A 9,565-nucleotide genomic window follows, 5' to 3' on the forward strand; every position below is an offset into this window, starting at 1 on the left:
AGTGGTCTATAATAAATATTAACAGGTTTTATTCAAGCTGTTTAGAATGATTGCAGTAGGCAAATTTTTTGAAATGTAAATAAAATAAAAAAAATTTAAATAAATAAATATATAAAAAACATTGGAAAAGAATAACTGTTGTACATTTTTATACATTTTGTATAATTTCATAGTTTATGCATTATAGTTATAAAAACAAATAAATTTAGCCACTCACATAAAATCTTATAGGCCTTATCCTTTTCTGACAGTTTTAGGGATTTTTAAAAATCCTAAAAAACCTTATTTGTGCTGCAAATAATAATTTCAAACTCAAACAGTAAATATTCAGTTCATGCTTTATAAAGCCTTGTCCCAATATTAATAGTCAGTAGTAAGCAGTTTATAAATACAGCTATAAAAAGCTTGTTCTTGGGTTATAAGCACATTTATTAAAAAGGAGAGTAAAGGGTCAGTTATCTTCCTATGAAAATTAATAAAAAAAACAAAAACAAACAACAACACAGATTGATACAGAACTCAGAAATTTTATTGTGGATTTATGATAAAATCAGCCTGTAAATGAATTCATACTCCTCCAAGAAGACACAAGTTCACAGCAAACTTTTTTAACATGAAGCTAATATACTGAAGATGTTAAATTGTGAATGGGTTTAGGATAGCTTAAATGGTGTGGCCATAGCGATTTATTAAAGTAACATAAAAAAATACAATCGTTATTTTACTATATCTTTAAAATTTTTCATTCCAACTCTTCATAATTTTTTATATACGTAGAAGTCATCATTTGAAGGAAGCACAGTAAGTTTCATAGCTTTATCATTTTCAAGAGCCAGCATAAAATTAAAACTATCATAACTTATAAATCAAGCTTGCAATTCTTAGTTCCAATAATGACCACCAGATGGAGCTATAGGATTACTTTTAAATAATTATTGGAGAAACGAGTATGATTTAAATAATTTATAGAAATCTTTCAAATAAAATAATATGTATTTTATGTATTTTACTGATAAAATGACCCTCACTTAATTAGAATAACAAGCTGAAGTATTGTGAACTGTATATTAAGAATAATTCTTTTTAGGCTTTATGGACAGATAAGTTTTGAGTGACTCTTGAAGGTTCAGCCCCACATCCTCTTTTACCACTGTTTAAAGAATTAATTTTACAGAATAGGTGTGAATGAATTTTGGATAGCTTGAAGGGTTTTGTCGTGGTGATTTTTTTAAATAATAGTAAAAAAGGAACCAGTAAATGTATTTTTATTTTTTTAAAGTGCAGCTTCTAAACACTTAAAAAAAAATGTACACATAAAAGACAAGTCATTCTGAGGCATATTTCCTCAGAATGACTGGTCTCATGACAATAGTTTCATGACTATACAACACTATATGGATGATAGAAAATTAAAAAACTATCATACATCTGATGTCACTCAGTCCCACTGTCACTGTGGGTAATGTGTGTGTGTGTGTGTGTGTGTGTGTGTGTGTTAAGTGAATTAGGTGTGAAACTATCAGGGAGCATTTAGTCTCCAGCGCCAACATTTTACAGAACTGCCACTTTCCTGGAGTCTCCAGAATTACTCGGTGTCAGGCTCTGAGAGATCTAAGATTCCAAAAAATGATTTAATTAGAATACCATGAAGTATTGTGAAATACTATATATTAAGACTTTATATATAGGCTTTATGAACAGATTAGAGTGACTCGTGAAGGACCAGCACCACCTCCTCTTGTCCGATGGTTTGAGGAGTATATCTTCCAGAATCTGGGATTAAGATTTAGGAGCTCATTTTTATTCCACCTCCTTTCCTGAAAGTCTGTCTTGCAGAATTGACTAAAAATTAATCTTCACATTATTTCCTAATTATTTTGCAATTCTTTTTGTCAGTTCTTCTTGACCTGTTTTTCTCTTCCAGCTTTCCTGGACTATTGTATAGCACTCATAAATGATTAAATAAAAAAATAATGGTAGTTATTAAGATTGATATGGTTAGGAATTGGTAAAATGTGCTTGGAAAAAAATCACAATAAAACAATGTTTTAATGTTTAAGTTTGGAATATTAACTGACGTGAATGAATGCTATATAAATATTGTTCATGTTAACATAATGTTTATGAATGGAATCTTATTGTAAAGTGTTACTAAAGTTATACATATATATTGTTCTGTGAATGTGATTTTAAAGTCTAGATGATTCGGATTAACCCTTTAACTGCCATATCCTTTAAAACCTCACTGCCAGAGGGATATTGTGAATGCATGTGCCCGCTGGGCACAGTTTACCTGATGCCACCGGGGTGGCGATGGCATTGGTGGCTTGAGCCCGACATCGCTGCTTGCAGCTATATTTATTATTGTAAGGCTTCTACTGTTTTTGTATATTTGTGTGCACATTACCCATAATGCAGCTGTCATCTCATTTAATCTTATTTCTCTGAGGGAACATTATAAAGTGTCCTTTTTAGTTTTATTATTATTATTATTAAATGATATTCAAAAACAGAGTCTTGTGTGCAGCTCATTTTGTAAATATTTTTTCCATGTATATTATATTTCCTTCCTTTTACTATTTTCTTACTAAATCAACCCTATTTAATGTATTCTTTTCTGATCTTCTGAAACTACTTATATAATCTATTAAGAGGCCACTTTTCACCATCTAATCAAATTTGTCAAGTTGAAGTAAAATAACTTTTCAGGTAATGTCAACTTTAGCAGTATTTTTAAGCAAGGCAGAGAAGTTGTTCTGCTCTTTTGCAAACAATAATTCAAAGAACTACAAGTGTTTATTTAGAAAATTAACATGGATGTGTCAGGGCCACCTGAGGACTGCATGTTTTGAATCCATGGGCGTATATGGAGTATGGCCTCTTAGCCATGTTCTTAAACACAATCTTCACTTTTTCTCCCACTTTACTATGGATCATGGGTCCTGAGATGAGCATATTTTGAAGGTTTACAAACATTTACATCAAATTATGAGTCAACCTTCAATGTACAGCATATTCTATAAATATGTACCCTCATTGTTCCATATCAGCAGACCTTTCCTTGGTTTGGTGAAGGTTTCATCAGTGTATTCTCTGTACAGAACTTCTTATATTTTGAACCAATGAATTTGCCTTCTTTTCTTAGGAACTCGTTGCCTGGACTGAATAATCAGAATAAATATGATTTAGAACTTGCACTTTCTGTACTGACACTGTAAAAACACACAAAATAAAGAGAGCAGCCTGAAAAATGGAGCGCAGCTGGAGGAAAACAAAACTAGAGGTATTTCGTATTGCTTGGCGGGAAAGTAACCTATCCTACAGAAAAGCATACTCCTAAATCCAATTACTTTTCTTCTCTTTTAGAAGAAAACAAACATAACCCCAGGAATTTATTCAATAAAGTGGCTAAATTAACGAAAAATAAAGCCTCAACAAGTGTTGACATTTCCCAACACCACAGCAGTAATGACTTTATGAACTACTTTACTTCTAAAAATGGATACTATTAGAGATAAAATTTTAGCCATTCAGCCGTCAGCTACAGTATCACATCAGACGGTGCACTATAGACCCCCTGAGGAACAGTTCCAGTCATTCTCTACTATAGGAGAGGAAGAATTGTATAAACTTGTTAAATCATCTAAACCAACAACATGTATGTTAGACCATCTAAGCTCCTAAAAGAGGTGCTTCCAGAAGTCATAGTTTCTCTTCTGACTATTATTAATTCCTCATTGTCAATAAGATATGTCCCCAAAACCTTCAAACTGGCTGTTATTAAGCCTCTCATCAAAAAAACACAACTTGACCCCAAAGAACTAGTTAATTATAGACCAATCTCGAATCTCCCTTTTCTGTCCAAGATACTAGAAAAGGTGGTATCCTCAAAATTATATTCCTTTTTAGAGAAAAATGGTATATGTGAGGATTTCCAGTCAGGATTTAGACCGTATCATAGTACTGAGACTGCTCTCCTTAGAGTTACAAATTACCTGCTCTTATCTTCTGATCGTGGATCAATCAATCAATCACCTTTATTTATATAGTGCTTTAAACAAAATACATTGCGTCAAAGCACTGACTAGGTGCCGATCCACCATCTGGTCTGGATACGTACTGGATCCGGGTGACTGCAGTGACCCTCTGGTCTGGATACAGACTGGATCTGGTGGCCACGGTGACCTCGGAACAAGAGAGAAACAGACAAATATATGTAAATATATGTAAATATAGGATGTATCTCACTATTAGTTTTATTGGATCTTAGTGCTGCGTTTGACACAATTGACCACAACATTCTTTTGCATAGATTTGAACACTTTGTTGGCATTAATGGAAGTGCATGGTTTAAATCGTACTTATATGACCGCCATCAGTTCGTAGCAGTGAATGAAGATGTATCATATCGATCACAAGTGCAGTATGGAGTACCACAAGGCTCAGTACTAGGGCCGCTACTCTTCACGCTTTATATGTTACCCTTGAGAGATATCATCAGGAAACATGGTGTTAGCTTTCACTGTTATGCTGATGATACTCAGCTCTATATTTCCTCGCAGCCTGGTGAAACACACCAATTTGTAAAAACTAATGTAATGCATAGTCGATATAAAAAACTGGATGAGGAGTAATTTCTTACTGCTAAATTCTGAAAAAAAAAAACAGAGGTGTTAATTATAAGACCTAAAAACTCTGCATGTAATAAACTAGAACAATAACCTAGAAGAATAACCTTGTCTTCAATTCTTCATCATCAGTTAGGAACCTAGGTGTGCTATTAGATCGCAATCTTTCCTTAGAAAGCCACATTTCTAGCATTTGTAAAATTGCATTTTTCCATCTCAAAAATATATATAAATTACGGCCTATGCTCTCAATTGTAAATGCAGAAATGTTAATCCATGCATTCATGACCTCAAGGTTAGACTATTGTAATGCTTTATTGGGTGGTTGTTCTGCACGCTTAGTAAACAAACTACAGCTAGTCCAAAATGCAGCCGCAAGAGTTCTTACTAGAACCAGGAAGTATGACCATATTAGCCTAGTCCTGTCATCGCTGCACTGGCTCCCTATCAAACATCATATAGATTTTAAAATATTACTTATTACTTATAAAGCCTTGAACGGTTTAGCACCTCAGTATTTGAGTGAGCTCCTTTTACATTATACTCCTCTACGTCCGCTACATTCTCAAAACTCAGGCAATTTGTTAATACCTAGAATATCAAAATCAACTGCGGGCAGCAGATCCTTTTCCTATTTGGCGCCTAAACTCTGGAATAACCTACCTAACATTGTTCGGGAGGCAGACACACTCTTGCAGTTTAAATCTAGATTAAAGACCCATCTCTTTAACCTGGCTTACACATAAAATACTAATATGTTTTTAATATCCAAATCCATTAAAGGATTTTTAGGCTGCATTAATTAGGTAAACAGGAACCGGGAACACTTCCCATAACACCCTATGTACTTGCTACATCATTAGAAGAATGGCATCTACGCTAATATTAGTCTGTTTCTCTCTTATTCCAAGGTCACCGGAGCCACCATATCCAGTCTGTATCCAGATCAGAGGGTCACTGCAGTCACCCGGATCCAGTACGTATCCAGACATGATGGTTGATCAGCACCTAGAAAGGACCTCTACGGTCCTGAAAGACAGCGGAGACCAGGACAACTAGAGACCCAGATACAGATCCCCTGTAAAGATCTTGTCTCAGAGGACCACCAGGACAAGACCACAGGAAACAGATGATTCTTCTGCACAATCTGACTTTGCTGCAGCCTGGAATTGAACTACTGGTTTCGTCTGGTCAGAGGAGAACTGGCCCCCAACTGAGCCTGGTTTCTCCCAAGGTTTTTTTCTCCATTCTGTCACCGATGGAGTTTCGATTCCTTGCCGCTGTCGCCTCTGGCTTGCTTAGTTGGGGTCACTTCATCTACAGTGATATCATTGACTTGATTTGCAAATAAATGCACAGTCACTATTTAAACTGAACAGAGATGACATCACTGAATTCAGTGATGAACTGCCTTTACCAGTCATTTTCATTATTGACACACTGTTAACATTGTTAAAATAGTCGATGTGACATCAGTGGTGGATTCAGTGGTTCAACTGTAGCTCAATACCCATAAATCTCAGATCTCATTCACATCTGCCTGTTGATGCTTGGCACATAAACAGGTCAATGAACACCACTGGTGTTCTTCTTCTATTTTTGAAAATGGGATGCATGAGTTCTGGTGAAGGACTTGGACTACCTGTCTTTCAGACTATGGTGCATTTGTTCCTCCCATGTGTGGGTGGATGATAGTCCAAGTCCATCTCAACCGCAGCAATGTAATACTTCTTCTGGTTGAGGATTTTCTCAGACTGATGGTTCCAGAAGCCACTCTTCTCCATGGTGTAGTTGGCTCTCATTCCTCCATGATAATGATCTGTGGTTTTACATCCCACCTCAAACTACCCTGCAGACGCCATGTTACATCATCAGAAAAGCACAATATGTCTACAACTTTGATGCCAATCTCAAATGCGTATTTATGTGATTGTTTAAATTAAGCTGACTTTGTTGTTTTAAGCATAAATCTAACAATGTTTAGTGAGGTTCCGAATCTGTACTTTATTTCCTCTGTGGAACACAACAGAAGACATTTTGAAGAATGTTTAAACTGTTTTTGTCTATAAAAATAAAAGTAAGTTTCATCCAAAACAACATTGTGACCCCACTTTTTGGACAAAAATATCTCAAAACACATTTCAACATAACTTCTTTGGTGTTCCACTGAAGAAATATAAACAGATTTGGAATAACACTGGTTGAATGTGCTGACTGATCAAGACAATAATTCGACAACACTGTTTTTTAAGTTGACAAAAAACATCACACATTTAAGAGCGTGTATGGTATTAAAATAACTTTCACTGTGTCAAAGTGTTCTTTGACACAAAGAGATCGAAGAGAGAATGGATGGGACTGTACCCATGCTATCAGGCTCCAAGATGACAGTGTGAGAGATATGAGGGAACACGTTAATGGTGTCTCTCCTGGTGTCTTTGTAGAGGAACCTGTTGCCCTCAAAGTAAATTCCATGCATGTCAACCTCTGATCCTAGTCTGTGAATAAAAAAAGCAAAAAATATGGTTTGTGTGCTGCAGAAATGCAATAATAATAAATAATGCTTTCTCTTACTATAGCACTTACAGTGCAGTTTATTGTACTCTTAAAAGTCTTCATGTTCTTTAATTACAGATTTAGGCTGTTTTGCGGATCTGTTGATTTTGTCATCGAAATACCAGCTCAGGTTCTCATCAAACACAGTTGCAAGAAGATTTTTCTAAGAGACACATTTTTCTAGAATGATGTTTAGCTAAAGTCTGTCATGAATTTCTATACATTTATTCAAATAAGTTTATTCTTTACCTTCCAGGATGTTTAGGTAGAGAGTTCCATCCATTTCTATATTATATTGCACTCTGTGAGGTTGGATACTGTAGGACCTGCTTGCTTTATTTCTAAATGTTACTTTAATTGTGTCCTATTCCTCTGCTCTGATGATTGGACCTAAAAACATCCCAAAGATGTGAAGAGAAAGCACTTTGTAATATTATAGTTAAAGGAAGATTTAAATGCAAGAGTTAAATGCAATGTTAGTTCTGTCGTAAACTTTTGTGCATCCATAGAAACTGTAGTTTTATTACCCAGAATTCCCAGCTGCTGCTCCTCTGGGGTCCTCTCTTTGGATTTGGAGAATGTGTCATCAAGTATATTCCACATATTGGACCTTCTTGTATTTGCCCCCGATGCGAACATTGAGGTTTTCAAAGAAAGTGTAAGATACACAGAGTATGTTCAGAGATATGAGATCAAATTGTAAGGGAAAAAAAGGACATTCGCTTTGATTTCAGTATGTCTCTCAGTCAATATTATTTTGACCTGTCATCAGCAAGTTTCTTTCCTGAATACTGGTTTATCCCTGTTGGCCAATAATCACAAATTATTTCCTCAGTGGCAATTTAATAGTCTCACTTCTCCAAATGATCTGGTTTTATGCACTTTTGGTAAACACTTCTTAATCTCAAAAATGGCATGCATGCCAGCTAAAAGTGGGGAGAAATTTAATTAAATGCAACACAGCCATTGTAACAATGCAGAATTTTTGCATCCATATTCTCAGATCTGGTCTTTCTGTACCTGATGATCATTGATCATTGACCTGGCAGCTGAGGAGCCACTGGCTGGGATTATTTGCCCCCATCTCTACGTTAACAAAACTAGCCAAGAATAGACTGATGGTGTCAACATAGTGCTGCTTGTCTGTCAGGATCTATCCATGGAAGAAGGCTGAGTGGAGGTCCACCTCGTTCCCAATTCCAAACCAGTGCCAATGGATCTTAATGCCCATGCACACACTGAGGTCTAGACATACCCGTTGATAGCTACAGCAAAGTTCAGAAAGGAAGTTTTACCGAATATATATATAACTGTAGACAGTGTATATAACATACTCTACAGTATACTATTATTCTAGATAGTTCATAGGTATGCCTAGAACAGGGTTTCACCTGATGGCCTGTTCACATTATCACTGAACTCACAGTGCATTTTATTGCTTTCCTGGAAGCCTTCATCATCCTTGTTGACTTTGGCAGGAGTTGTGCAGTAGGTCCTGATGTTTTCATCCAGGTACCAGCTGAGGTTCTCATCAGACACTGTAAACATGAGGGTGTAAAGATAGTCAGCTGTCTAGTCCCCATGCACATCTAGATAGCCTGAGAACTGCACAAACGAAGAAAAACAAAAAACAAAACAGGAATTATTCAGTGTTCGTGGACTATGTCAGAACATGAAGACTTTCACAGCGGTCAACATTATATCAGTCATTTTTATTGCATAATCCTTTGAGTCATTGTTTGTAGGAGCTAGCCAGATGTTTAACATACACTCAATCGTTTGTTAAAAAGGCAAGGTTCCTGAAGCCCTGATTGAAAAGACTGATTCAAAATGCTCATTATGCATTAATAAAACTTATTCAATTCAATTCAATTCAAGTTTATTTGTATAGCGCTTTTTACAAAATAAATCGTTACAAAGCAACTTTACAGAAAATTATGTTTCTACAATATTTAGTAGTAGCTAGTAGTTTGTGCACATTTGACAGGATTTTAGAAAAAATAATAATAATAATACAAGACGTAGTCAGCTAGACGATGAACTATCAATATTATTAAGTTATTATATGATTCAGTCACACATTTAGCAATAATTGTTAGTTCTGTTTGTTGATTCAAGGTTAGCATCATCTGGGGTCCTCTGAGGGTCAGCATCATCTCTTGTCAGGTGTTCTGGATCCAGACTGGAGCTTGTGTAAATCCTAGTTACCACGGGATGTAAATCCCGTGGCGAAACATAGAAACAAAATACAGACATCATTAGCATAGCTGCTGATCCAACAAAGTAAAATTAGTTTAACCCAGGCTAATGAATAAAAATGCAACTTTGAACAGATGCAACTACACTCACAATTAAAAAGAAACATTATTCGAATGCTTGGC

General features: G+C 35.7%; 1 long non-coding RNA gene across 2 annotated transcripts; it reads right to left on the reverse strand.

Moving 5' to 3' along the window:
- Nucleotides 1–6,124: 6,124 nt before the first annotated feature.
- Nucleotides 6,125–9,043, reverse strand: LOC127943338 (uncharacterized). Of its 2 annotated transcripts, none has more exons than XR_008149625.1 (6): nt 8,609–9,043; nt 7,712–8,449; nt 7,434–7,574; nt 7,215–7,282; nt 6,993–7,126; nt 6,125–6,477 (listed from the first exon to the last, which is right to left on the reverse strand). It is a non-coding gene; the product is annotated as an uncharacterized LOC127943338 (long non-coding RNA). The 2 variants fall into 2 exon arrangements; XR_008149624.1 differs by having other exon boundaries at nt 8,576–9,043.
- Nucleotides 9,044–9,565: the final 522 nt, after the last annotated feature.

This window comes from Carassius gibelio, chromosome A22 (assembly GCF_023724105.1).
Source record: "Carassius gibelio isolate Cgi1373 ecotype wild population from Czech Republic chromosome A22, carGib1.2-hapl.c, whole genome shotgun sequence".
Lineage (NCBI taxonomy): Eukaryota > Metazoa > Chordata > Actinopteri > Cypriniformes > Cyprinidae > Carassius > Carassius gibelio.